At 39.0% G+C, this 17193-nt stretch overlaps 1 protein-coding gene and 1 non-coding gene across 4 annotated transcripts in view; both read right to left on the bottom strand.

The window, feature by feature from the left end:
* Positions 1-849, bottom strand: part of PRKD3 (protein kinase D3) — a 78415-nt gene extending 77566 nt beyond the window's left edge. Inside the window, exon 1 of one of the 3 annotated variants that reach the window (XM_030857910.2) lies at positions 712-849. The gene's annotated coding sequence lies outside the window, so the exon portion shown is untranslated. Of the gene's footprint in view, positions 1-197; positions 301-711 lie in introns of those variants that run through there. The other 2 variants (XM_030857911.3, XM_060309711.2) reach the window with 2 other exon arrangements.
* Positions 850-14096: 13247 nt separating this feature from the next.
* LOC115854341 (U6 spliceosomal RNA) lies at positions 14097-14202 on the bottom strand. The gene has a single exon (XR_004039965.1). It is a non-coding gene; the product is annotated as a U6 spliceosomal RNA (small nuclear RNA).
* Positions 14203-17193: the final 2991 nt, after the last annotated feature.

The following is a 17193-nucleotide window of genomic DNA, read 5'->3' as shown; positions in this document are numbered from 1 at the left end:
ATGCTTCTGACTGCGATGACTTCAAATAAAATATCCAACAGGCAATCGAATAGTATGGAGTTATTTTTACTGCTCAAAGACGCAGTTGCGCTCCTCAGTGTTTCGTCTTAAGAAAACCCTCCCGGGGATGAGACCGACTCGGAGCTACGCCGCAACTTGCAAAACTAAAGAGTCAGGAAATTGGGGTGGGGGCTTACGTTCTCTAAGCGCCGTCGACTCACTCTTTGCGACGCGTACAAGGTAAAGTGGTGAAAAGAAAAGGGGAAGGCTCATCCAAAATTCGTCAGCGTGAGTGCCGCCAATCTGGCGTTGGGAGCTAGTTGGGAGGACCCGGTAAGAGACTGGGTCCGAGAGGCCGGGCGCGGTGGTCGCCGGCGGAGCGTGACTCCAAGTTGGCGTCGGCGCCCACGCCGGAACTTGGCCCCATCTGGCTGCAGCGCCGGCGCCCCCGCTCACAACGGCGCCCACCGCCCGCTCCTCCCGCCGCTCGCTCTACCAATTTCCCGCCCAACCCCGGCGGCCGCCGCCCAGCCCCGCGCGGGATCCGAGTCCCTCCGCCACCGCCGCCGCCACCGCGTGCGGGTGGGTGGGGGAGGGGAGGCTGCAGCCGCCTCCGCCGCCTCACCCGACGTGCCGGGAGAACAAAGCGGCAGCCGCTGCGGCGCTAACTTTTTCGGTGTCTGTTCCGCTCTCCCCGAGGCGACTACTTACAGAGGCGGGCTCCGCCGGTCGTGAGAAACTCCGCGCCCGCCAGCGTCTGGGTCCCGGACCAGGCGCCAGCGAGGCTTCACGCGCCTCGCAGGATCCCGCCCGCCGCAGGCGCCCCTTCCTCTGTCCCTCCCTCCGCCCCGTCCCGTCCTGAGGCCCGAGGGCGGGGGGGCAGGGGCGCGCGAGGGGCGGGGGCGCGCGGTCGGCGCGGGGCCTGCCGGGAGCTGTAGTCTCCTCGCGAGCTCGAAACGGTGGTAGCAGCGCGGGGAAGTTGATCACTGTCTTGACACCACGCGCGGGCAGCAGGAGCTCCTGGTGCTCTCAGGCTCGCTCTGCACCCTCCGAGGTCCTGGAGTCCCCATGAGCACTGGGGAGCGGGGCGCGACCGTGCACTTATTCCAGGTACGCACTGTACTTGATACCCATTATTGCTACTGAACTGCCTTTTTCTCTTATGTCGCCCGCTCTGATGTAGGCGATGGTTGTTAGGGGGCAAGAGGTGACAAGTTGGACACGGGACTTGTAAAGGGTCTATAGTAGAGAGCAGTTTTCACCCTGAGGTATCGTCGCACTTCTCCACCTGTTTCACTCCCGAGTGTTTGCCCTCCAGCTGGCCGTTTGGCACAGGGGCCCCGCGCGTTCCACACCCAGGCGGATACGTCCGGAGCCCTTCACCTAAAGCGGAGTAAATGGAAGTCTCTGCTTTCAATGTGTTGTGTGTATCCTACTTGTCCATCTTTAAATTCGAGTGTGTCCCCTACCATCAGAGTGAAGTGCAGCCAAGAATCACCGAACCTAGGTTTCCAAGTGACATTGACAAGGGTGACAATGCCGGGTGAAGGGGGACTCGGGTGAGATGAGATCTAGAGGGAAAATACACTAGGTGTTAAATTATACATATTTTATGTGAGGGAAAAGCGTGAGCAGCTGACACCCATTGTCCCAGAAAAGACCCAGGTCTCCTTATGTCCAAATTTCATGCCCAGTATATCTCAATTAAATTATATTGAAACAAGCAGATGGGTTGCAGGCAATAATCCATCCATCCCCATGCAGAGGTCGAGGGCAGTTTTTGAGAACAGAGAGAAAAGAAAGCTAAGTGGGTCCCTACTTTTTATACCAAGTCATAAATCTTACTGGCTGTCCCTGGATTTAAACTTAAGCGGGAATTTTTTAATAATTTATATTAAAGACCGGGCAAGTAAAATTCTGTATAACTCTGATCTACTCCGAAGCTATATTTTTAAAAGATGTTTCTGAAACATTTTTTTAAATTAGAAGATACTAATTGTCTCACATTCAGTAATATCTAATTCAGTCTAATTATATTTTGTAGTCTTATTCTGCTATTCTTTTACTTTAAAATTGAAAGTAAATTCACTCAAGTTTCTTTAAAAAAAAACAAAACCGAAAAATGCTCTTACCTAACTTTGCCTTTTTCTTCCTTCCACTTCACAACTGACATTTTAGTCCAAACCCAAATATCCTCTCTCAGCAAGATTCCCAGGATCTCATTGGAGCAGTTTACAGCCAGTCCCATCTCACTAGTGACTCCCGTTTTCACTCGTGGTCCTTAAAGAGACAGAAGTTACTCTTTCTAGAAGTAACTTTTCTAAATGAAGCAAGCTGCTATTTTACAGAGGTGCAAGGTTTGTGTATATGAGAATATATATATGTGTATATACATATATATTATATATACATATAAACATATATACATTTACATTATATATACACATACATATGGTCATTTCATTTCCACTTTTCCACTTCTCTTTTGAAAAATGAAATCATTTCCTTTCAAATCACTGAAAAGTGAATCTTTCAATAATACATTTAAGTGTAAGACTGTCTTTGTCCCTGTAATTTTTTTGCTTGACATGAACTACAGTTTCCTCAGGACATTCCATTCCTATGCCAGGAGCACTGAAGGGTAAAGATTAGGTTTAATACGTGCATGTGAGATTTTTATCCTTGAGAGAAAATATAATCAGAATGACCAAGATGGAAAAGATTTTTCTTCTTGGTGCTTTTTGAAAACTAGGAGCTCAGTGTTCCTCTTCTGTGACTGTAGTTGCAAATCTTGCCCTAGAGTTACTGCCCCCACCCCTTGTACTTAATGGTTAACAACACAACCATTCACACATGTTATTTAATAGAAGCAAAGAAAGTCAACACTGTTGTGACCTAAGATAGCAGAGTTACTTAAGTCAGAATCCTAAATGCAGAAAAACATGATTTGTTAAGGCCCCACTGGAAGAAATAGTCATTATTTCAAAACTTGAAGTAGTTTTAATTTATAGAACGTGATTACTGGAAAATTATTTTGGTTTTGTGTCTCTCTTCATGACCTTGAAAGATAGGTGAAAAATTCAGAAAACATTTGCGTATCAATATAGAGTTAGTAAAATAGTTATTGGAAAAAATGCTTCAGGATCTATTTCTTTTTCAGCAGAAATATACTTGATATATTCTTCAAAATGTCCTTCCTCAGTTTCCACTGCCACTACCCTGGTCCAGACCCTCCATATCTGGATTGCTGCAAGAGATTTTCGTTGGTCTTCTAGACTAGGATGAACTATTATATCCTTGGAACTCTCTTTTCTGATTTGCAGGCTGTCAATAATTGTTCTGTGCTCTGGTAGCCCTTGATAGATAATTCTCATGTCACTTATCACATTTGATTGTGGATTGAGTATATAGCAGATCCCCCTGTGCTCCCCTTATCTGCCCTTTCCCTTACTGAACTTGTAGAAGCCCATAGTCTTCTGCTTGGATATAACCCCTACAGATAATATCTATATCTAATATTCATTATATTATTTGAACACCAGCTCTGGGCCAGGCACATTCATCCATTTTTTTATAGCTTTCTCTGTTTATTCCATATAACACCTCCCTTGTCTTTTTTTTTTTTTTTTTTTTTTTGCGGTACGCGGGTCTCTCACTGTTGTGGCCTCTCCCGTTGCGGAGCACAGGCTCCGGACGCGCAGGCTCAGCGGCCATGGCTCACGGGCCCAGCCGCTCCGCGGCACGTGGGATTCCCCCCGGACCGGGGCACCAACCCACGTCCCCTGCATCGGCAGGTGGACTCTCAACCACTGCGCCACCAGGGAAGCCCCCCTCCCTTTTCTTTATTTGAACTTATATGTAACTTTATATACTTTACTATTTGATTATATATTATTTTATCAATATATGCAAATATATTTATATTTGCATATTTATATATACAGATATTTATAACACAGTGTATAATCAAAGAGAGGTGTGGTGAGGATGATTGGACTAAAAGGAGAATTAGAAAACTCTGGTAACTAAAAGGAGTGGTTACTGCCTATGTTCTACCTAGGATTTCATATGGTGTCCTTGAAGTTTAATATCAGGTAATTTGCAATAAAAAAGCAATTACCTTGCTCATTCACAATAATTCCTGTTTATCTTTGTGGTTGCAGAGAAAGAGGTTTCCCAAGAAAGACGAGGTAATGTACAAATGTGCTTCTGGATTTCATTCTAATTGAGTATTAATTAAAAACCTCTGCTTGAAATACTGTAAACTGGTTATAACATATATAAAAAGCCAACTGAGAAAGAGAATAAAGGTGCTACAGACCTGGGTAGGGAGCCAGTATTAAAATTAATTTTTGTACCATCACTGAGCAGAGCAGCAGAGTTAGGGAAATGGGCCCCCCCTCACGCACAGTCTGGAAGCTGCACCAGCCCTGAGGAACCAGCTGGAAGGAATGGCTTGGAGTAGGACTTTGAAGACGGAATCCAACCTAGGCTCTGCCAATTAGCGACTGCAAGTTACTTAATCTCACTAAGAATAGGTTTCTTTACATATTAAATAAGGGGAGATAATTACTCACCCTATAGGGTTGTTGTGAGAATTAAATGAAAAAAAAATGCATCGAATGCACTACACCTGTAATGGGCATTAAAGGTAGTCTGCCTGAGGATGCGTTGTGAGGTTACCTTTTATCAAGCTGTGTGACCATGGGCAAGTTAACCTCTATGTGCTTCAGTCTCATCGACTGTTAACTTGGTTTATAGTAGTCCTTCCCCCATGAGTTGTATAAAGACTAAATGAGCTAACACATGGAAAACATTTTTTAAAACTCACATGGTGAATGCTCAGTAAATGTTAGCTATTATTATTCATGTTGAAGAGTTAGAGTTCTTACATCGCCACATCTCCTGCTGTTGTAGCAGAACAGAGAAAGAAAAGTTGCTGAGCTTGAGTGTATGGAGGGAAATTTAAAATAATAACAAAGAGTTTAAAAGGAACAGGAATCCCTATGGCTATACAATGAATTCCTTTTCACTTCATCAAAGGAAGATCCTCAACTGACCAGAAACCATCACTGCAACATTTTCTACACTAGTAGTTTCATGTGTTCCAGTGCAGGATAAAATCACTGAACAGTTTTATGTTTGGTGGTTTTACTTTTAATATAGTTAGACTATAATGACCTGAACATTTTACTATAAATTGTACTCTGATCATGACATCTCAAATTTCAAAATCTCAAGTCTTTCCAGAAAAAATTATGACTATACAACCCTAGACTTTACATTGTATCATAGTCACTTAAATGATGATGATGGAGTGTTTAGCTGAAAGCTGATTATTGTTAATTTAGTTTGTCTTTTTTTCCTAGATTCTCCTTGAAACATTACAGTCCTTGATGTATTGATTTAATAAACATTTTGAAAGGCTACTATGTGCATGACAACTGATAGGATCTATAGATGAAACAACTCCTGTTCTCAAGAATCTAAAGTTTATTAAGTGAGATATATGAAAATCTATTAAACAGAGAAGAGAGTAAAATAAATAAGTAGGAGGCGAAATAAGCACAAATGTCAGAGAAATACAAGACATAACCCCTGACCTGGGGAAGCCTAAATGCATACAAAAAGAGGATTTTAGCTGGGCTTTGAAGAAAGAATAGGATTGGGGAATATGGGGGAGAGGAATGGGAGAAAAAAGAAAATTCTAGGTAGAAGCCACAGTTGAAAAGGCACATAGGTGTGAAAACATGGGCCACATTTGTGGATCAAATAGTTCAGTTAAGCTGAGCCGTAGGATTTTCTTTTTCTCACACATTTAAAAAAAAAATGAGATATGATTCACAAACTATAAGTTCACTTTTTAGATGTGTACAGTCTACTGGTTTTAGTATATTCACAAAGTTACACAACATCACACTACCTAATTTCAGAATATTTTCCTCACCCCAAAAAGAAACCTCATACCTGTTAGCAGTCCCTCTCCAGTTCAGACGTGGTGGGTCCACCCACCCAGCTCCCAGTGGAGTCACGGTGCTTGCTGTTGGAAGCCCCCTGGGTGGGCAAGCACAGGATGGTGAGTGGGGTGGGAGTGGGATGCTGGCAAGGCACCTGCTGCATCTGCTGCATGTGGCTTTAGTCTCTGTCTTACAAATCTGTATCTCTAGCCTCGATCTCTTTCTGCAATCCCTGGAATGTTCCACAGAGAGACCACAAATTCAAAGTGTCCCTAAATGAACTCACCTTTCCTTGAAACCTCTTCCTATCTCCACTCCTAGTGCTTAGTACTAACATCTGTTTGGTCATCCAAGACAGAAACTTCTTAACTCCTTTTCCCTCTTCTCCAAATCCAGTTGGTGACCAAGTCCCATCAATTTTGTACCATCACATCTCTGTGTTTTATGCCCTTTCTTCTTTTCCATGACTGCTGTCTCAGTTCAGGCCTTCATTAGCTCTCACCTGATCTACTGAAATGACCGTCTAAGAGATTTCCCTGCTTAAATCTTCTCTTCTTTAATCCACTATCCACTCTGCCATCAGAGTGATAGTTCTAAACTGCAGAATTGATCATATGATTTCCTGAGCCTAAAATTCTTCAGTAGCTAACCAATGTCTTTATTGTGCAGACTTTTTAACATGGCATGTAATGTCCCTCCTCCTGGTTTCTCTTAATGCTACTCCTCATTCCTCACATATCTAGCAACTTAAGCAGTGGTGGACTGCTGGCCGTTCCCCAGTGTGTTTTTGCTCAAGTGATACCCGTCTCCCCCTTTTCTACCTGGTAAGCAATTCCAAGACTCATTCAGTTCAGTCTCTCCTCTATGTCACCTTTCCTGTCTACTTCAGTCAGATGGTAATAGCCATTCCTTTCTTTGTGCTCCAAACTTGTCCCTTTCGTATTTATTTATTTTTTATTGAAATATAGTTGATTTACAATGTTGTGTTAATTACTGCTGTACAGCAAAGTGATTCAGTTATACACACATACACATACACACACATATATATATAGAGAGAGAGAGAGACATTCTTTTCTGTGTTCTTTTCCATTATGGTTTATCATAGGATATTGAATATAGTTCCCTGTAGAGTAGCCTTGCTGTTTATCCATTCTATATATAAAAGCTTACATCTGCTCACCCCAACCTCCCACCCCATCCCTCCCCAACACCCTTCCTCTTGGCAACCACTGGTCTGTTCTCTATGTCCATGATTCCAAACACATTCCTTTCATAGCTCCTGTGATACTTTATGGCACAACTCTCTTACTAAACTGTAAGCTCCTTGAGAGCAGGAGCCATACCTAATTTCCTGTGTCCCTTGCAGAGTGCCTTGCACAGTCTTAGTGCTCCACAGACATGGTTGAATACTAGACATCTGGGAGTCACTGCATAGGGCGCAGAATGCAAATATGAGAAGGGATGAAATTACCCTGCAGGAAGACCAGAGACAGGAATTACATTTACTGAGGTCCTATGATGCTGAAGGAGGCATGATTCTAGGCTTAATTCTGTCCTTTTCACTAATCATATGAGGACTGAAGAAGGTCCATCCTATTTGGCAATAATAAGTTTATAATTTGTTGACTCTGGTGAGAGAAGTGCCAGGAGAAAATTGAGGGCTAAAGCCAAACCGCAATGAATTTAGGAGACAAACAGAAGATAAAAAGAGGACATAGAGAGTACACTGGCAGTTCTCAGATTTCAAGGACCAATAAATTTACAAAAAAACAGACTGAGTTGCCAACTTCTTGTTTTACCAACAGAGAACATTAAAATAAAGCAAGACCTCAAAATCACTAATCCTTAGGGAAATGCAAATCAAAACTACAATAAGATACTGCCTCATACCCACCAGGATGACTACTGTCAAAAAACAGAAAATAACAAGTGTTGGCAAGGATGTGGAGAGATTGGAATGCTTATGCACTGTTGATGGAAATGCAAAATGGTGCAGCTGCTATGAAAAACAGTATAGCAGTTCCTCAAAAATTAGAAATGGAATTACCATGTGATCCAGCAATTCCACTTCTGGGTATATATATCCAAAAGAACTGAAAGCAGGGTCTCAAGGAAACCGCTGACAAAATGAAAAGACATCCTACTGAATGACAGAAAATATTTGCAACTGATGTGATAACTAAGGGGTTAATATCCAAACTATATAAACAGCTCATATAACTCTATATAAAAAAAATGATTAAAAATGGGCAGAAGACTTGAATAGACATTTTTCCAAAGAACACATACAGATGGCCAAAAAGCACATGAAAAGATGTTCAACATTGCTAATCATCAGAGAAATGCAAATCAAAACCACAATGAGATATCACCTCACACCTGTCAGAATGGCTATCATCAAAAGGTCTATAAATAACAAATGTTGGTGATGATGTAGAGAAAAGGGAACTCTCATACATTGTTGGTGGGAATGTAAATTGGTGCAGCCACTATGGAGAATGGTATGGAGGTTTCTCAAAAAAACTCCTAAAAATAGAACTACCATATGATCCAGCAATCCACTCCTGGATAAAACAAAAATACTACTCTGAAAAGATACATGCACCCCAATGTTCATAGCAGCATTATTTACAGTTGCCAATATATGGAAGCAACCTAAGCATCCATCAGCAGATGAATCGATAAAGAAGCTGTGGTATATATATATATACAATGGAATATTACTTAGCCATAAAAAGAATGAAATTTTGCCATTTGCAGCAACATGGATGGACCTGGAGGGTATTATGCTTAGTGAAATAAGTCAGACAGAGAAAGACAAACACTGTATGTTATCGCTTGTATGTGGAACCAAAATATAAAACAAATGAATGAATATAACAAACCAGAAACTACTATGTATAAAATAAGCAAGCTACAAGGATATATTGTACAGCATGGGGAACATAGCCAATACTTTCTAATAACTTTAAAAGGAGCATAATCTATTAAAATATTGAATCACTATGTTGTACATCTGAAACTTATCTAATATTGTAAATCAACTATACTACAATTTTTTTAAAAAAGGCAGGGTCTCAAAGAGACCCATGTTCATAGCAGCAAAAGCCACCTGTGAATGAATGGATAAGTAAAATGTGGTATATACATACAACTGAATATTATTCAATCTTTAAAATGAAGGAAATTCTGATGCATGCTGCAACATGAACCTTGAGGACATCATGCTAAGTGAAATAAGCCAGTCCCAAAAAGATAAATACATCCAAGGCAATATATGATAATTTGTTGAGTATTTACATATGTGCTAAGCATTTTATACTCAATATCTTATTTAATGTAAACAACATTATCAAGAGTTTAAGTAGTAGGCATTGTAAACTCTACCCATAATTCTCCCTTATGAACACCAAATAAATAGATTACTCTCAAAAAAAAAAGACAAATACTGTATGATTCCATTTACATGCGATACTTAGGGTAGTCAAGTAGTCAAATTCATAGAGATAGAGGTAGAATGGTGGTTGCCAAGAGCTGGAAGGAGGAGGGAATGGGAATTATTGTTTAATGGGTCCAGAGTTTCAGTTCTCCTAGATGAAAAGGGTTCTGGAGATAGATGAGGTGGTAGTTGCACAACATTGTGAATATACTTAAAGCCACTGAACTGTAATCTTAAAATGGTTAAGATGGTCAATTTTATGTTATGTGTATTTTGCCACAACTAATCAACAACAGAGCATGACAGTAAAAAACAAACTCAGGAAGCTACACCAATTATTATGTTAATTAAGAATATGTAGCATCAAATATGAAGGAAGAGTATAAGAATAAATAAATAAAGCTTTTGATTAAATGCAATTACTTTATTAATAAAACATTTTTTTCCTTAATTTTCTCATTTTGTAACAGACTGAATAAGCATAGTCATGCACAGGCATTAATATGGAACTGACATTTGAGAACTAATGCTGTTAATTATATTAAAAATGGAAGTGAAGGGAAAGAGGGCAATAATTAAAGAAGGTAGCAGTGTCAAGGGAAGATCATTGCCGGCCATTATTGGTTAAGCTGTACTATTAGGTACTATGATGAGTCACATATTTCGTCATATTTCTGGCAGGCACTACTTTGAATAATCATAAGGTATTTGTTTTCAGACATTCAATATTTTATTGAGAACTTAGTATGCTGCCAGGTCCCTGATCTTGTAAGGATTATATTATCAAAATCTTTTACACATAAAAGCATATGCTAAAGATGTGTGTGTGTGTGTATGTGTGTGTACTATAAAATAGTAGTGTTAAGTAATGCTGCATAACTTAATAAAGATGAACATGAAATACCAGCACACAGAGATGTATGTAATCAAGCTATTATCTAGCTACTATATCATGTTTCCTTCATATTTTCAGTCTCTAAAAATCCTGAATAATAATTTTTACTGTATCCTATATATATATGGCATGGTCCTGAGTGCCATGTTTCCTGTCTGAGCCATTAGCTTGTTTTCTGATTGGTGTTCAATTTCTCTATTCTAAAAGTAGAATTGAAAGGAGGGGACAATTTTGGGGGTGTGGGAGGGATGGATTGGGAGTTTGGGATCAGCAGATGCAAACTATTATATATAGGATGGATAAACAACAAGGTCCTACTGCATAGCACAGGGAAATATACTAAATATCCTGTAATAAACCATAATGGAAAAGAATACAAAAAATAATCTATATATATATGCATAACTGAATCACTTTGCTGTACAGTAGAAATTAACATGATATTGTAAATCAGCTTAACTTTGATAAATTATAAAAAGAAGAAAGAAGGGGACCATTTTGACTCAGAGGAGAATGCAGATGCACAGTTCTCTTACAGCCACTTCCTTTGCTTATGAAATTTCCTCCCAGCATCTTTCTCAGATTATAACTTTGCTTCTTCCTAGTTTGTAATTTATATTTTACCCTGGACTATTAGAGGGATTTTCTTGGAGGACTAAAAAAAAATATATCATGAAAGGCAATTATTCAATCTCTTTTGCTTTTTTTTACAGATCTCTAGATTCAAATTTTAGTGTCCACCATAATAGATATATGTGACTTTCTGAGTGAAAACCACAGAAGATCAAGGTTTGGCTAGCGACAGAAGGGAATTAGTTTTACTAAAATTATATGCTGAATCATTTAAGCTCCTTTTAAAGGGAAATTTAGGTACACTATTGGCCTGGTGCTGATGATGAGCTCTGTTGAAATGCTTTTTTTTTTTTTTCTTCTTTTTTTTTGCTGTACGCGGGCCTCTCACTGTTGTGGCCTCTCCCGTTTCGGAGCACAGGCTCCGGACGCACAGGCTCAGCGGCCATGGCTCACGGGCCCAGCCGCTCTGCAGCACGTGGGACCTTCCCGGACCGGGGCACGAACCCGTGTCCCCTGCATAGGCAGGCGGACTCTCAACCACTGCGCCACCAGGGAAGCCCTGAAATGCTTTTTAAAACATTAAAATTGAAGGTGAATTAGTTCATCTAATTTATTACAGTCTGAACAATGGAGTATATATAAACAGTAGGGTTGAAAGGATTTTTTATGACCACAATCTATACTGCCTTAGAATGACTAAAATACTCAATATTCTTTGCTAATGTTTTCAGATACATAGATAAAGCAAACAGCATACATTCATCCTATCCTAAATTTAGGCAAAAATAAAGATATATATAGGGACATACGTGGTTTAAGGCAGAATTTGGGTTATGGTATTATGTCGCCACTTTCCATTATTATTAATAATAACTACTTGAGGCATTGTCAGCTTGGTTTTTTTAATGACTGCCGCTGTTTTCTGTGAATCTGTGTCATTTTTATTTGCTTTCTTAACGTTCTATTTTTGAATCCTGTGGAAAGAGATTTTAGAGGCTTTCTTCCTCTTTCATTTGAGACTGCTGGGCTTAACTGAATCTTAAAAACAAGCATTTTGGGGGGATATGACTTGAAAATTACTCTTCAAACGATTGTTCTTTCATGAAAAGTCAGAAAGGGCCTAATTAACAATCACAATTAATACTGCTTCAAGATTACACAATTGAGAGAAAGAGTGCTTTTACAGTTAAATCTGATTGTGGTCTGTGTAGCCTGATCAGTAGAAAAACCTCACAATTTCCTATCATTAAAACATAGGTAAATAGGATGTAATACCTCAGAAAACCCGTAAATGACCCCAAAGCAAACGGCAACTAAGTGCTTTGGTCTTGACTTTAGATTATATTAACTTACATTTTAGTATTTAATTTTAATACCTACGGTATTAGATATCTGTTTAAAGGAGAGAAAGCAACACAAAATGAGTACTCTGCTTAAAACTTGGAAATAAAATAATTTCAAAAGGTTTCTGGTTTTACACTCAGTAAACGCTTACCTCAACATATTCCAAATTAGATTTTACCACCTGCTTAAATTTTCTCCTTTGAACCTGGAAAAGCCTGTAGGTTAAAGTGTGCTGCCTGCATTGAGTTGACTTTGCATGCCCCTGGGCAGGTTCCGTAACCTCCCTGTGCTTTAAATTTCTTAACAGTAACACTGAGAATAATAATATCTCTCATCGTATGAATTTATAAGAATTAGAGGATCTTGAAAAACATATTATTGACACACCTAACCTCTTTAATCATATTCTCAACTTACACCATAAAAATTTAGCTAGTAACTTTGAATGGAAACAAGTTCTCAAGCTAACAGCTTTTTGTCTTCCACGTATTATCATTAATAGATTCCAGAAATTGGTGCCTTTTCACCTATTTGATCCTATAAGGTACAAAAAAAACACCACAGAATTTTTTGAATAAAAAGTGAAAATGTATACACTATGTATATATAGTCTCCATAACAATCAGTTGCTTGAACATTCACATTACAGTCAATTTTGGTAGTGTGTAGATCAGAGCTGTCTATTCTGTGAGCTGTAAAGAGATGATGTTTCTCTTTGGTTCTTCATCTTTTGATTCTCTTTGCCCTCATCTCCTTGAACGGATTAAAATTCCGTACTAGAGATTCATTTCTATGGATCTTGAAGACTTTTGGTTTTCAGAGCCCACAGAGAAAAACTGGTTAAAAAAAAAAAAAAGGCAGCACAAAATTAGTAAAGGAGTGAAAAGAATTTTGTTTGGGGCCAAGATTAGTGTTGGTGAAAGGAATCAGGGTTTATGGGGAATGTTCTCCTTCCCTTCTTTGAGGGGCGCATAAACTTATTCTAAAGGGCTGGGAAGGGAGAAAAGCAGAGGAAAGATTTTCTCTTAACTTTTGTTGCCACCTTGACTTGACCTCTGATGTGGTGAAAGGAGTTGGGAAGATTTGCAGGAAATCTGGATTCCTGAGATTTCTAGGGAACAGCAAAAGTCTGACTCTGTACTGCGGAAGCAAACATTTTAATTTTTTACTCCATTTTTGAAAGCAGTGGTGGACAGATGTGGACAGGGATATAATGTGGGCCTCTTTATATTCTCTGTGGTTTTTGCTAATGTATTTCTCAGAGTGTGTGATTAATGCAGTGGTTCTCAGCCCTGCTAGAATCACCTGGGGAGTTTTAAAGAAATGTGATATCTGCACCACAGATCAGGCTAATCATATCAGAATCTCTAGGGGTGACACCCAGGCATCTTTTTTTTTTTTTGTAGACAGTCTTGATGTGTTATCTTTATTTTGTATTTCATGGTGTAAAACCAGTGAATATAACTAAAGTGTTAGTGGACTGGATGAAAAGAAACTGGTTATTAGGCAAGAACAGGGGTTGTAGTTACCCATGACTACTTTTAGCTATGCAGATCAATATATTCTGCAGGTTTACAGCTCAGCACCTTCACCTTTTTTCACTGGTATTTCGTGTAAGTCTTCAACCACTGTAATTTTTGCTGATGACGAAGCTTGTCCTTGGGAATGGGATGCATTGCACTCATATTCTCTGGCATCTTCCTTACTAAGAAGGAGATACCAGCACCCAGCCAGTTACTTCATGCTTTTCTGGGCCACCCCGGGTCTGAATGGCCAGGTTGCCTTGGTCACCAAGCAAGAGTTCTGCTCTTTGAACTCCATAGTGACCCCTTTTAACCTTGTTCCAGTTGAGGACAGGGGTTGGGATTCCGATGACCTCGCAGCTAAAAATACAGAACGCTTCACGATTTGCGTGTCATCCTTGCGCAGGGGCCATGCTAATCTTCTCTGTATTGTTCCAATTTTAATGTATGTGCTGCCGAAGCGAGCACCAGGCATCTTCATTTAAAAAAAAAAAAAAAGCTTTTTAGATGATTCCAATGTGTAGTCAAAGTTAAAACCATTGGCTTAATGTTTTAGTTCTCCTGGGTAAAATAGCCTTAACACAGGAGTTATCAAATGTTTTACTCCTTTACATCAGTAACAGTTATTGAGGGCCTCTAATAGCTTTCATTTACATGGGTTATGTCTATTAATATTTATTGTATTGAAAATTAAAACAGGCATTTTATAAATATTTAATTATGGATTTATTTTAAAACAACAAAAGCATTACAAGTTAATAACACATTTTTATGAAAAATATTGTTACGCTTTCTAAAACAAAAAGGATTTCATGAGAAGATTGGCATTTTTTAACATTTAAAAAATGTTACCGACTTATTAGAAAACACCTGGATTTGTTTATGCATTCAATCTGCTATGACATGTTATTTTGGTTGAAGTATATGAAGAAAATGCAGCCTCACATGGACATGTAGTAGGAAAAGGAAGGAGTATTTTAATCGCCTCTTCAGATAATTATGGATAATCTTTTTTCTTATTAAAACAAAACATGACAAATAATAATGTCATAAAAGTTAGTTGTAATGCAGAATCTGAAACTGTATAAATAAACATTTTTACTCCATTACATTAAAATCCATTGGTCTCTCTTATACTTTGAATGGACCTTTTCTCTGTGATTGGGCATGGAGCATTTGGAAAACATTTGTTCACTGAGTTATACAGATATTCCAAATGTTGAACACTTTATTATAAATTATTTTAAAAATCACATTTGTTAAAATAACTGACTTTGTCAGCAAAGTTGTTACATGTCAAGAAACTGTCAAGCTTATGGAAGCAGATACAAGTTTTCCAAAATTCCAGTTTTTCACTTGAAAGATGCAGTTTTATCACTGACAAAAAATACTGTCAGTTATGGTCCTTGAAGGCCTAGGCACACTTTATTCATTTTCAAACAAATGTCTTCCAAATAGCCAAGTCTGAATAATCAGGATATCAGTCAATTATTCTTTCAAGTAAAAGTAGAATTTTATGAAAAAGCACATAGCTCATCTCACATCTCAAACAATTGTACACGTGCTTTTCCTTGAGACAATATTTGTCCTTCAGTATGTAGCATCTGGTAGAAGTACTTTATTTGTATCTCCCATTTTGTCATGCGGAATATTAAAAGATTCATAATCTCAACTTCTGCTTCTGGTCAAGATGGAGTAACAGACTGGATTTATTATCTTATCTTCAAATATATATATCAAACAGTGATGCTCAAATATTGGAAAACAGACATCACAGGAGAGTCATAAAAGAAGGAAAACAAATGAGATGAGCTGGATGCTTTCCCCATCTTGCTGTCTTGAGAGATTTCCCAGGTTGGAGGAATCCACACAGAGCTGGGTGGTCTCTATTAGATGAAAAGACAGAGTTGAGAACTTGGGAAGGTCAAGTGGCTAGAATTTGCAGAGTATGGGAGGAGAGAGAGGGAGCTTCCAGGAGAGAGTGCTTCAGGGATCAGTAAAGGTTTCTCCATAAGTCTTCAGCTGAGTTCAGATCAGCACATGCATGTGAGGAAACTACTCAAGGTGGGGGAAAGATCTACTGAAAAGGAGCAAGCATAACAAGCCTGAGAGCACAGATAAGGTTAGGAGTATTTTGTGTTTCCACCAGTTAGAGTGGAAAAGCCTCAAAATACCAGGGCAAAAGTAGAATATCCAGAGAGTATCGCTTCTGTAAAGTGTCAAATTGTACCAGGATTACAGGCTGCTCTGCTCCAGTCTAAGAAAACTGGAAAGCAAGCCTCCAGAGGACCAAACTATTTCCAACTCAACTGTGTCTCAGAACAAAGAGCAAGAATATTTAAAGGATGCAAATATGCCCAGCACCTCCCAAAAAAGTAAAATTCACATCTGGTATCTAATAAAAAAATTACCAGGCATGCATTAGAAATAGGAACCCATAATGAGGAGAAAAACCAATCAATAGAAATAGACACGGAGATGACACAGATGATAAACTGGCAGACAAGGATATTAAAACAGTTGTCATAACTATATCCCATATGTTCGAGAAGGAAGAGGAAAGGTTGAGCATGTTAGGGAAAGATATGGACAGTATAAAGAAAATCTAAATCAAACATCCAGAGAAAGAAAAAAGCACGTCTGGGATGAAGAGTACATTGAATGGAATTAACAATGGTGACAACAAAGATTAGGCACTGCAAAAGAAAATCTTAGTAAACTGGAAGACACAGGAATAGAAAAAATACAAATGAAATAGACAAAGAAAAAACAGGAAAAATAAACAGAGCACTGGTGACCTGTTGAAAAGCTTCACACAACTTAATATGTGTGTAATTGGAGTCCCCAAAGCAGGAGGGGGCATAAAAATACTTGAAGAAATAATGGCTAAAAATGTTCCAAACTTGATGAAAACTTAAAACCCACTGATCCAAGAAATTCTATGAACCCCAAGCACAAGAACATAAAGAAAATTCCACCAAGGCATGTCATAATCAAATTGTTTAAAAACTGGGATAAAGAGAAATCTTAAGACAGAAGCATGTTACATGCAAAGGAACAAAGATTAGGATAACAGCTGATTTCTCATAAGAAACAAGCAAGCAAGAAGACACTGGAGCAACATCTTTAAAGTACTGAAAGAAAAAGATCTGTCAACATAGAATTCCATGCTAAGAAAAAATATCTTTCAAAAACAAAGGCAAAATAAAAAATTTGTATTCAGCATACAGAAATCACCACCATACCTTCACTACAAGAAATATTAAAGGACATACTTTATGCAGAAGGAAAATGAGACCAGGTGAACATATGCATCTACACAAAGGAAGGAAAAAAGAAGACTTAAAAAACCCCTTATTTTGGGCTTCCCTGGTGGCGCAGTGGTTGAGAGTCCGCCTGCAGATGCAGGGGACACGGGTTCGTGCCCCGGTCCGGGAAGATCCCACATGCCGCGGAGCA

Source organism: Globicephala melas, chromosome 12 (assembly GCF_963455315.2).
Source record: "Globicephala melas chromosome 12, mGloMel1.2, whole genome shotgun sequence".
NCBI classification, from domain to species: Eukaryota; Metazoa; Chordata; class Mammalia; order Artiodactyla; family Delphinidae; genus Globicephala; species Globicephala melas.
Note: the sequence above shows the minus strand (reverse complement) of the source record. Positions and strands in the feature narration are given on the sequence as shown.